The sequence below is a fragment of the Gossypium hirsutum genome, chromosome A10 (genome assembly GCF_007990345.1).
Source record: "Gossypium hirsutum isolate 1008001.06 chromosome A10, Gossypium_hirsutum_v2.1, whole genome shotgun sequence".
In the NCBI taxonomy this organism is placed as follows: Eukaryota; Viridiplantae; Streptophyta; class Magnoliopsida; order Malvales; family Malvaceae; genus Gossypium; species Gossypium hirsutum.
In genome coordinates, this window is record NC_053433.1 from 106,452,750 (window position 1) to 106,465,631 (window position 12,882).

The 12,882-nt window shown below is 35.6% G+C and overlaps 1 long non-coding RNA gene and 1 other non-coding gene across 2 annotated transcripts; both read right to left on the reverse strand.

The window, feature by feature from the left end:
• Window positions 1-202: 202 nt before the first annotated feature.
• On the reverse strand, window positions 203-1,663 carry LOC121207608 (uncharacterized). Its single transcript, XR_005902709.1, has 2 exons — window positions 1,200-1,663; window positions 203-1,091 (listed from the first exon to the last, which is right to left on the reverse strand). It is a non-coding gene; the product is annotated as an uncharacterized lncRNA (long non-coding RNA).
• A 4,252-nt stretch (window positions 1,664-5,915) lies between these two features.
• Window positions 5,916-6,021, reverse strand: LOC121208951 (small nucleolar RNA R71). The gene has a single exon (XR_005904072.1). It is a non-coding gene; the product is annotated as a small nucleolar RNA R71 (small nucleolar RNA).
• Between the last annotated feature and the right edge of the window lie 6,861 nt (window positions 6,022-12,882).

Sequence of the window (12,882 nt, forward strand, 5' to 3'; positions counted from 1 at the left end):
GAGAGTTGATTGCTGATGAGCTTGTTTAGCGTATTGGTAATGGGAATAGTGTGAATATCTAGAACAGTCATTGGTTTCCTGGGCATGGAAATAACCGGTTAGCAGTCCAAAACATTAATACTTCTTGGACTAATGTCAATCAATTAATTGATCCTGTGTCTTATACTTGGAGAAAGGAGGTTTTGTCCAGCCTGTTTGATGATGACCAAATGAACTGTATTCTCTCTATTCCACTGGCTAGCCACAGAATGCATGATATGTTGGTCTGGAAGCATGAGGCTACTGGGGATTACTCCGTCTAGAGTGGATATCGTGTTTTGATTACAGAGTAGTTACAGTTTAATGATTCCAACTCTATTACTACTGCTAAATACAAAGAGTTCTATCAACTGCTTTGGGATCTACATATTCCAGCTAAAATTAAAATACATGTGTGGCGCTTGTTTAACAACTATGTGCCTCATTATACCAATCTTGTTCAACGTCGGTTGTTTGTTGAGGTTGACTGCCCCCTCTGTAATGTTGCTCTGGAGGATTCTGATCATCTTATGTGGACTTGTGGCGTTCTTTAACAGCTTTGGGCCTTTCTTAATATCAGGCTCATTATGAATGAGAATACCTCAAGTTGCAAAGACAGATTAGTTAATACTTTTCTTGCGGCTGATAGCAATACTAGACAGGTCCTAATTATTTCTATTTGGGCGTTATGGCACAGAAGAAACAAATTAGTTCATGAAGGGCTAAAATTTCATATGCAGGATCTAGTTGGCTTTATTCGAGGATATTGTCAAGAGATTTCATTGTGTCAAATGAAATTGATAGTCTCCTCTAATACTACAATACATCATCTTTGGCGTCCTCTTAAAACTGGTATGATTAAATTAAATTTTGATGCTGCATTCCAAAAAGAGTCTAAAATCACTTGTGCAGCTGTATTAGCAAGAAACAATGACGGTTATTGTATGGGGGCGTACACTTACCCTTTGGATGACGTGGTAGATGCCTTCGTTGCTGAAGCTCGGGCATGCGAAAGGGCAATGATTTTTGCGGCTGAAATGGGTTTCACGAGGATTATGTTGGAAGGAGATTCCCTTACCATAATAAAAAAACTCAATTCAGACGGAGAAGATAGATCTTTACTGAGACCGATTATCAACAGTATTCATGTTATAGAGAGACAGTTTGAGAATGTTTCTTACCTTTTTGTACCGAGGGCAGTCAATAGGGCGGCTCATGCTTTAGTTATGGAAGGCCGGCATCATATAACCCCTTGTTTTTGGGTTCATGATCTGCCCAAATCGGCAAAGATGGTGCTAGCTGCGGATTGGAAGGCTTGGGTCTAACGAACTTAATAGGTTTCTGTATTCTTTGAAGATGGAGAAGGTTCTGTCGAATCTCCATGGAAGGTTTTCAAAGTTTTTCTCCCTTGTTCGTTCCAATTTTGTTTCTGCTTTTTGGGGAGGACGGTGCGGCTGATATTCCTGGGGGCATTTAGTTTTGGTAAAAGGTGTTAATGCGGAGGTGGTTTTGCTTTTTCTCTGTGCTTTGCTATTGTTTTGGATTGCTTGTTTTCTATTGCTCTCTTTTCTTGTTGCCTTTTGTATTGCTGGTTTTTTTTGTCTTTTCATTTTTTGCTGATTTTATTGTTATCTGCCACGTAGAACTTTGGCCTTTATTTAATGAATATCAGTTCTTTGTTGTAAAATAAAAAACTGAGGAGTTTTATTTTAAAAATGGACACATTAATTATTATATTTTAGTAATTATTATATTGAACTACTAATTTTCTATTATATAAAAAGATTAATGATTTGAAGTTGTTAAACTAATTTCTTAGATTTTATAAAATAGAACGATCAGATCCTTACATAATTTCTCTAAGTTTTATAAAGTACAAGAATGAAACTTAAAATTAATATTTTAATCTCCACTTTTATAAATAACCCACAATGTTAAGATGCAAACTCGGTATTTGAAAGGTCTCGGCTTGGTTTAATATTTTCATTATAAGTATTTTAGATTTATTATTATAAATTACTGTTATGTGGGACTATATTGTATTATTTGAACTGTGGTATGATATTTAAGTTTTAGGTTTATTTGGTATGTATGGCATTTAATGGTGAAAAATCTGTCCACACTCACCATACCAAATTGTTGTATTACGACCCAAATTTTAAGTTATTGAAAAAGTGAATTTTTGGGTCTTTGATTTTGAAAATTAGATTCGTAAATATTTATTAGAAATATTTATGAAGTTGAGTGAGAGGTTAATTAGATTTTAATTAAGTAAATTTAGCTTAATTAAGGTTAATTAGGTATAAGGATTAAATTGAATAAAGTGTGAAAGTTTAATTATAAACTATAGAAAAGTCAAGGGACTAAATTAGCAAATAAGCCTTATGTGACAAGTGTGTGGTAAGTATAAATACATGTGTATTTTTTTAATTAGTACAATTGTATGTATATGTATGTATTTACTTATTATATATGTAAATAATAATAAAGTAAATTATATTATATTATATAATTATAACATATTAAATAAATAAAAGAAATAAAACATAAAAAGAAAGAAATAAGGCACGAATAGCAGGGAAAGAAAGAAGGAAAAAGGGAAAGAAAAAGAAAAGGGAAAATTAGGGTTTTAAGATTTCAAGCTTGATTGGTAAGTCAATTTGACCCATTTTTTTCTTGTAATTTTAATGTTTTTGGAATCCTAAGACAAAGTTCTATATGAATTATGTTGAAAATTTAAAAAGTTAATGAATTTTTAGATGTTGATTAAGTTGTATAAATTGAAGAATTATGGGTTTAATTGATAGGAATTCAAGTTAGAAGTGGGAGAAGGATTGAATTGTAAAAGAAGAAATAAATTTTAACATAGTAGGGATTAAATTGAAGGGATTTCAGAATTTATGTTTTAAGATGAAATATAGAAGTTGAAACTTGTTTAAAGTAAGTATTAAATGAAATATAAGATTTATTTGTAGAGAAAGAATAGTTATGGTAATAGGACTAAAATGGAATTTATGTGAAAGTTATATGGAAAATAAAAAAATGTGTTATTAAATAACATATATTGATAATTTTAAATGTTAACTTTTATGTAGCTAACGTAGCACTGGAAACGTCATCAAAAAAAGGAAAGGAGAAAGTGAACGAGGATATCGAGTAAACTCGATAATTACAGTTTGTATTTCTATAAACTATGCTTAATAATTTAATAAATGTAATTGCCATTTTTAATTAGTCAGTATGAATGATGAATGATGTGATGGGAATTGTTATTGTTTCTGTATTAAAACGAAATGATTTGAATACTCTATGAACGTGTCGTGCTAGTTGGATATAGTTGGCATGCCATAGGATTAGAAGTGTACAGGGATATTTCGACTGTGTGTCTATGAGACACTATAAGTGTCAACTACTGTTACTGTTCTAGATTCGTTCTGAAGAGGTACTCCATACCTGACTGTTACTATTACTGTTACCCTTACGGTGTATTCCGGCTTTGGCCGATGAAACACTGTATGATATCTCGGTGTGTGGGTTGGATCCGTGTATCTGTCCAAGTACGAGTTATGTTAATAAGGGTGATAAACCGTAAATTATACATATTTTTACCCCATGTTTAATGCATTTTATGGATGATTTCCCATTAGAATTGGTGAATTCGATGCTCCTAATGCTTTAATTTCATGTTTTATACTTAGGAGAGCATAGGAGAGCGAAAGGAACGAGAAACGGGTCAAAAACGGAGACAATAGGCCAAAATACGAAATCAACACAGTCTGGACCTCCTCACACGGACAGACCACACGGTAGTGTCAATTTGGCAGGCTCGAACACAGCCTGAAATAATCAAACAGGGCGTGTGCCACGGGCGTGTCCCTACCGAGCCCAAGCTGAGTCCAATTCGGAAAAGGCTAATTTTGAGGGCTTTTAGGCATTCCAAAGCTTATAAATACACCCTAAAGGAGGAAGAAAAAGGATACGGAGAATAAGGAGTAAGGAATTACTCCAAGGAAGCCGATTGATTCATCTCAAAAGCCGGATTCATCATCAAGACTGAAGATCTCTCCTCAATTTCCCTTCAGGAGTTTTGGGTTTTCTTTATGTTTTGTATTCTTTATCATTCTGAGATGTTTTCTTATTTAGTTATGAACTAAAACCCCTAAATACCTAAGGGGAATGAAACCTAAGACGAATCTTGTTATTATTTCTGAATCGTATGATAAATATTTAACTTGTTCTTAATTATGTGTTCTTAAATCTTGTTTTGATATCCCAGGATACTAATTCAAGATAAGCTCTTATTTAGAGGAGGAATAGACACTGTCTAAGAGTACGTTTGTCATAATTAAGCAGAGTTGTTTGCGTGCCTAGACATAGAGTGACAAGATTTTGCCAGATTAGGGTGAAACGTAATAAGGGGACCCATAGATCGAGTTAATGCAACCCTAGGGTGTTAATTAGAAAAAAGTTTCAATTATTCAATCTAGGTATTAGACATTGTTAATCTTGAACAGGGATAATAACATAACTTAGGGATCTTTACGGAACAAGTTGAATGAATAAATCGTCCGATTCGAAGCCAGAATAACAAGTAAAGTCTAAGTGGATTTTTCCTTAGGTATTGTTTTAAGTCAATCGATTTTCCCCAAAAGCAATTCCCCAATTCTGTTCTTTGTGAGTTCTTAGTTTAGACAATTAGTTAATTAAAACAAAACCTTTTCATTCTTAGGGTAGATAATAAAAAGACAATCATTACTAGTACTTTTAGTTCCTTTGGGTTCGACAATCCGGTCTTGCTAAAACTATACTACTTGCGTACATCGCGATAATAGTTAGTTCAAGAATGAGTAATCATAAATATTTAAAACCTATCACAAAATCACGTGATCAAGTTTTTTGGCGCCGTTGGCAGGAAACTGAAATATTAGGAACGCTCAATTTTTATTATTTTAGCCATTTTTTTCTTGCAATTTAATTTAATTTTAGTAGTATTATTATTTATTAACTTACATTTTCTTTCTCTTGGAAATTTCTTATAGTTTATGACTAGAAGAAACCTGTCAGGACCATTACTTTTTGATGAAGAAATCGATCGTATAGTTTACAGAAATCAAAGAGAAATAAGGCGAAGCTTACGATACACAGAGAACGAGCAAGAAGACAATATTCAACCTCCAATCGAAGAGATGGCTGAAAACCAAGACAATCAGCTACCTCCTGCAATTGTGGCTAATCAAAATCCTGCTCCACGCACTATGTATTATTATGCTAAACCTTCTTTAACTGGAACTGAATCTAGCATAGTTAGACCTGCTGTAGCTGCAAATACTTTATGACTAGAAGAAACCTGTCAGGACCATTACTTTTTGACGAAGAAATCGATCGTATAGTTTACAGAAATCAAAGAGAAATAAGGCGAAGCTTACGATACACAGAGAACGAGCAAGAAGACAATATTCAACCTCCAATCGAAGAGATGGCTGAAAACCAAGACAATCAGCTACCTTTTGCAATTGTGGCTAATCAAAATCCTGCTCCACGCACTATGTATTATTATGCTAAACCTTCTTTAACTGGAACTGAATCTAGCATAGTTAGACCTGCTGTAGCTGCAAATACTTTTGAATTAAAACCTAACACTATTAAAATGATACAACAATTTGTTTAGTTTGATGGTTTGCAGGATGAAGATCCCAACGCTCACTTAGCAAACTTTCTAGAATTTTGCAATACGTTTAAAATCAATGGCGTTTTTGATAATGCCATACATCTTCGGTTGTTTCCCTTTTAATTAAGAAATAAAGCTAAACAGTGGTTGAACTCGTTACCACGATGGCCAATTACTACTTGGGAACAAATGACCGAAAAATTCTTACTAAAATATTTTCCGCCGACTAAATTACATAATGATATCTCTTCTTTTGTGCAAATGGATTTAGAAACCCTCTACGATACATGGGAGAGATACAAGGACTTACTGAGAAGGTGCCCTCACCATGGGTTACCGCTTTGGCTCCAAGTTCAAACATTCCACAATGGTTTGAATCCTTCGACTCGGCAAATGATTGACACAGCTGCTGGCAGAATCATCAATAATAAAACACCTGAAGATGCCTATGAGTTTATTGAGGAGATGTCACTAAATAACTATCAGTGGCAAGTCATGAGGACAAAGCCAACGAAAACAGTAGGTGTTTATAACGTCGATTTGGTCACCATGCTTTCACATTAGGTAGAACTCTTGAATAAAAAGATTGAGGGTTTTCTTAGTTCTTCACAGGTTCACCCAGTAATACAGTGCGAAGCAAGTAGCGGTGGAACAAGCCATTCAGAATACCAACCTTATGGCCATGACATGGATAACGAGCAACTAAACTACATGGGTAATAATTCTCGACCTCAGAACAATCCATTTAGTAACATTTACAATGCAGGTTGGAGAAACCATCCCAATTTCTTGTGGGGAGGCCAAGGAAATCAAAGACCACAACATCCTCCGGGTTTTCAGCAACTACCCTACCAACAGGAAAATAAGCCGAACCTTGAAGAGATGCTCTCAAAGTTTATATCGGTGTCAGAAACTCGTTTCCAGAATATTAAGACAACACTTAAGAATCAACAAGCATCGATCCAAGGGCTCGAAACTCAGATAAGGCAGCTATCCAAATTAATTTCAGAAAGACCACTAGGGGGTTTACCTAGTAACACCCAATCAAAAGAGCATGTGGAAGTAGTTACACTAAGGAGTGGGAAAGTGCTAGTGGAAACTGAAAAGAAGCTAACACAAGAATCCGTGATAAGCGAAAGAGGGGAAGAAAAAATAAAAAATAGTGACAAATAAGTGCCAAAAGAATATAAACCTCCAGTTTCGTACCCAGAAAAATTGAAAAAAGATGGCATTGATGCGCAATTCGGTAAGTTTCTTGAACTTTTTAAGCAATTACATATCAACTTACCTTTTGTTGAAGCTATCTCGTAGATGCTTACATACGCAAAATTTTTAAAGGAGCTTCTAACAAATAAGAGGAAATTCGAGGACTTGTCTATAGTAGAACTCAATGAGAAGTGCTCAGCTATACTCCAAAACAAGTTCCCAACCAAACTGAAAGACCTAGGGAGTTTTATTATCCCTTGCTTAATTGGTAGTCTGAATGTTGAGAAAGCACTAGCTGATTTAGGCGCTAGCATTAATTTGATGCCATATAAAATGTTCAAACAACTTCGTCTTGGGGATCCTAAACCTACTAGGATGAGTATTCGATTAGCCAATAGATCTGTTAAATATCCTAGGGGCATTATAGGAGACATACTCATGAATGTAGATAAATTCATATTTCCTATTGACTTTGTTGTGCTTGACATGGATGAAGATGTGGAAGTGCCTTTAATTTTAAGACGCCCATTTTTAGCCACTACTAAGGCTGTAATCGATGTGGGTGACGGTAAATTGGCACTTAGAGTAGGTGACGAGGAGATTATCTTTAAAATTTATGATGCTATGAGGTTTTCTAGGGAACAGGATGATTCATGTTATTTTATTGACTCTATTGATCATACTACTCAAGACACTTTTCAGGAAATTATACAGGAGGACACATTGGAACTGTATCTAGCTCAAGAAGAGGAGACAGATGATGAACCTAATGAGTACTTTTGAAGACAAGTAGAATATGAGGGCATTAAGCTAAACAATGAACTTAAGCAAAAACCCTCTATTGAAGAGCCTCCCAAACTGGAACTTAAACAATTACTGAACCACTTGGAGTACGCATTCCTTGAAAATAACTCTACATTACCAGTTATCATTGCTTCTAACTTGCAACCCAAGGAAAAAGAGAAATTAATCCAAGTATTAAAAGAACATAAAAAGGCCATAGCTTGGAAAATTTTTGACATTAAAGGAATCAGCCCTTCTTTTTGCACCCACAAAATTTTGATAGAAGATGAATACAAACCGTGTGTACAAGCTCAAAGACGACTGAACCCCAACATGAAGGAAGTTGTAAAAGCCGAGGTAATTAAACTTCTAGATGCTGGGATTATTTATCCTATTTCTGATAGTTCTTGGGTTAGTCCATTGCAGGTTGTCCCTAAGAAAGGTAGAATGACTGTTGTGACCAACGAGAAGAATGAATTAATCCCAACAAGGATAGTCATAGGATGGAGAGTTTGCATCGATTACAGGAAACTGAATGATGCCACAAGAAAAGATCACTTCCCTTACCATTCATTGACCAAATGTTGGAAAGATTATCCGGGCACATGTACTACTGCTTTCTAGACGGACTCTCGGGTTACTTCCAAATCCCAATAGCTCCTGAAGATCAAGAAAAGACGACATTCACATGCCCATATGGTACGTTGGCTTATCGTAGAATGCCTTTTGGATTATGTAATGCTCCTGCCACTTTTCAATATTGTATGATGGCATCTTCGACGAACTCGTGGAAGATATCATGGAAGTATTTATGGGTGATTTCTCGGTATTCGGTAACTCTTTCCACCTTTGCCTTAAAAATTTAAAATGGGTTTTAATAAGATGTGAGGAAACGAACCTTGTGCTTAACTGGGAAAAATGTCACTTTATGGTTCAAGAAGGTATTGTATTAGGGCATAAAATTTCTAGTAAAGGGATTGAGGTGGACAAATCTAAAATAGAAACAATCGAAAAATTACTGCCTCCTAGTTCAGTTAAGGCTATTAGAAGCTTTCTAGGACATGCTGGTTTTTATAGAAAATTTATTAAGGATTTTTCTAAAATAGCTAAGCCTTTGACTAAATTGCTAGAAAAAGATATACCTTTCAATTTCAATTAGGAGTGCTTAGAAGCATTCAATACTCTAAAGGATAAATTAATTAATGCTCCAATTATAATTGCACCTGATTGGAATTTACCATTTGAATTAATGTGTGATGCGAGTGACTTTGCAATAGTTGCAGTACTGGGACAGCGGAGAGACAAGCATTTTCAACCTATCTATTATGCTAGCAAAACTTTGACAGCGGCACAAGAGAATTATACCACTACGGAAAAAGAGTTGCTAGCTATGGTTTTTGTATTTGATAAATTTCAATCATATCTTATATTGTCTAAAGTTGTTGTGTACACTGACCATTCTGCCCTTTGCTACCTTTTAACTAAAACCGATGCAAAACCTCGACTCATTCGATGGATTCTCCTATTGCAGGAATTCTACTTGGAAATTAAGGATAAGAAGGAAGCTGAAAATCTCGCAGCTGATCATCTGCCCAGGCTTGAAAACTCCAATACCAAAGAACTAGATGAAGTTGGAATAAATGATTCGTTCCCTGAAGAACAATTTTTCGCTATATATGACTCCGACGTACCTTAGTTTGCAGACATCGCGAATTTTTTAACCGATAACATTATCCCAAAAGGGTTAACACACCAGCAAAATAAGTGATTCTTTAATGATGTGAAAAACTATTTTTGGGACGACCACTTTCTGTTTCACAGATGTGCAGATCAAATCATTAGAAGATGCGTTACAGGATCAGAAACATAAAAAATATTGGAACATTGCCACTCATGGCCAACCAGAGGACACTATAGTGGAACTAAGACCGCACACAAAATACTTGAATCAGGTTTTTATTGGCCTTCATTATTCAAAGACGCTAACATGTACGTTACTTCATGTGACAAATGCCAACGAACAGGTAACATATCTAAACGTGATGAAATGGCTCAAAACTATATGCTTTCATGTGAAATATTTGACATTTGGGGTATTAATTTCATGGGCCCATTCTCCAGTTCATTTGGGAATAAATACATCTTAGTAGCAGTTGATTACATGTCCAAATGGGTGGAAGCCCAAGCTCTACCTACTAACGATGCTAGAGTGGTAGTACATTTCCTTAAGAAACTCTTCTAGAGATTCGGAACACCTAGAGCAATTATCAGTGACAGGGCCACTCATTTTTGTAATACCCAATTTGAAAAAACCCTTAAGAAATATAGAGTTCATCATAGAACAGCCACCCCATACCATTCTCAAACTAATGGACAAGTTGAAGTAGCAAACCGAGAAATCAAACGGATCCTTGAAAAAACACTAGAATCAAACAGAAAAGATTGGGCAATGAAAGTAGATGATGCCTCATGGGCTTACAGAACTGCTTTTAAGACCTTCATAGGGACATCACGTTAGAAACTTGTTTATGGAAAAAGTTGTCATCTACCATTCGAACTACAGCATAAAGCTTTTTCGGCTATGAAATTTCTAAACCTTAATCCCGAACTTGCAGGAAAATGCAGGTTGATGCAGCTGAACGAGCTTGATGAGTGGCGAGCCAATGTATACGAAAATTCACGCCTATTCAAGGAAGCCACAAAGCGGCGCCATGACACTCACTTAAAGCAACGAAAGCAATTTGAAGTTGGAGATCTTGTCTTACTATATAACTCAAGACTCAGATTGTTTCCTGGGAAACTTAAATCACGATGGTCAGGACCTTTTGTAATTCAATCTGTTCTTCCATATGACACAATAGCGGTGAGTCACTCGTCATACGGTACTTTCAATGTAAATGGACATCGTCTCAAACTTTATAATGGCAAGAACTTTAAAAATGATGGAGAGGAGCTACGACTCCACAAACCACCCTGAATAAACCAACAAGGTAATAGTCGAGCTTAGACTATAAACAAGCGCTTCTCGGGAGGCAACCCGAGTACTAATGATTTTAAATTATTTCAAATTTCAAATTTTAAACATTTAGGTCACTAACAGAGTATTTGAAGCACAGGTCCCCAACTCTACATGGCCAATCACACGATCGTGCTTATGGCCGTGTGACCACTACAGACAGAAACACGACCGTGCAAAAACAGGGTAAAAGTTATCTTTCCCAACACGGGATGCGATAAGTGGCCACGGGCATGCGACTTGGCTGTGGTCAAATCTGCCAAACGAACACGGGCGTGAGACACGCCCATGTCTAGCACCCGTGGGCCACACTGTCAGAATGACACGGGCGTGCAAAAACCTACACGACCGTGGGAGAAGTGAAACACACCAGACATGGCCGTGCGACACGATCATGTAGCCACACGGCCTATACACACGAGCGTGCGAGAAGGCCGTATGATGACATCACAATTCGCGACGAACATAGACAGGACACGAGCCACACCGACGTGTGCACCGGCCATGACACTTGAAAAATTAGAATAATTATCTTATTTTATTTTTTTGTTAAGTTTTTAAGATTTATTTATTTTCCTTTTAAAAACAGCTTACTTTCAGAATCAAGCTTGCCATCCAGAGTTATCTCCAATACTCGATCTCGCCAATCTAAGAATGTCATCCATTCATCATACAAGAAGTTTCACTTCTCCCCCTATCTTCTTTTTATACTTTAATATCTATCTTTGTACATTGAGGGCAATGTACATCTTAAGTGTAGGGGGTATTTATTTCATTATCAGAAAAATCCCTGAATGATTGCCTTGTTCTCTTGAAAAGCTTTCACATCATATTTAGGATAAATTTTAATTAATTTATGATTTTGATTGATATATCTTGAATTAAAACATAGGCAATTATGCATTGATTGTTTAAACTTTAAGACATTAGAGAATCAAGCATGATGAGTTGATTTTTATGAATTTAAAATCTTAGGCTGTTTCCCCAAAGTTTAGGTATTACTGTGAATTGGAATCCACAAGTTTTTAACATTAAAAAGCCATAATTTTTGTGAGATTTTTGAGCCTTTTGAGCATCTATTAATTCTTTTCATGCTCACTTTTATTATTGCTTTGAATGCGTCAGTATTGAACTGTTATACTAGAACTTGCATGATTATGCATGTCGAGACCACACCATTTGATTTGATATGTAAAATGATTAAGGCACTTAGGACTAACCCGCTCATTCCATGAAAAGCCTACCTCCACGATTAACCCTAGTAAACCCCCTTGAGCCTAATAAACCATTCTTTGTATTACCCTTAATATTAACCCTTAACCCATTATTGTTGAAATCCCCTAAATTAATCCCTATTTTTGTCGAGATTTGAGTTGAATGGATTGTTTAGCTATGTTTTGTTCTTAATAGTTAGTTTATGATATTTAACTTGTTCTTAAAAAAAACTATGTATATTTATTAGTAATCCCAAAGTTTAGGTATTACTGTTGTACGCAAGTGAAGATTAACTCTTTTTCTAGTTAGGCAAATTTTCAATTCAATCTCGATTCTAACCCTTTCTTTCAGTTTGTGGCCTCACCCCCTAACCAAGCCTCATTACAACCCTCTAAAGACCTTTTGATTGATGTATCATCTTAAATTATAGTGGTGGAGATTTGATTTTCATGCAAGCCTATGGTAACGACCTTTCATTATTGACTATTGAGTGCTTCATGTATTGTCCTTAAACACCTCGAGTGATTTGAGTGAATCTTTAATGGGGATGTAAAACTCTGTGATATTCTGAATCAAAGGTAATTACTTAGATGAGGGGAGACACCTATGTTTACATGAATAAAATGCTCAACTTGGAACGTTTGGAACTTTTATGTTCTTTTAGTTGAATTCTCAATGTATGATTACTTATGGATTAATGTGAGATATTATCGATAGAAATTATAAGTTGAAAAAAATTTATTTTGATTATGAGTTGAGAATTTTGCTTGTGGACAAGCAAATGCTTAAGTGTGGGGGTATTTGATAAATCGTAAATTATACATATTTTTACCCCATGTTCAATGCATTTTGTGGATGATTTCCCATTAGAATTGGTGAATTCGATGCTCCTAATCCTTTAATTTGATGTTTTATACTTAAGAGAGTCTAGGAGAGCGAAAGGAACGAGAGACGGGCCAAAAATGGGGAAAATGGG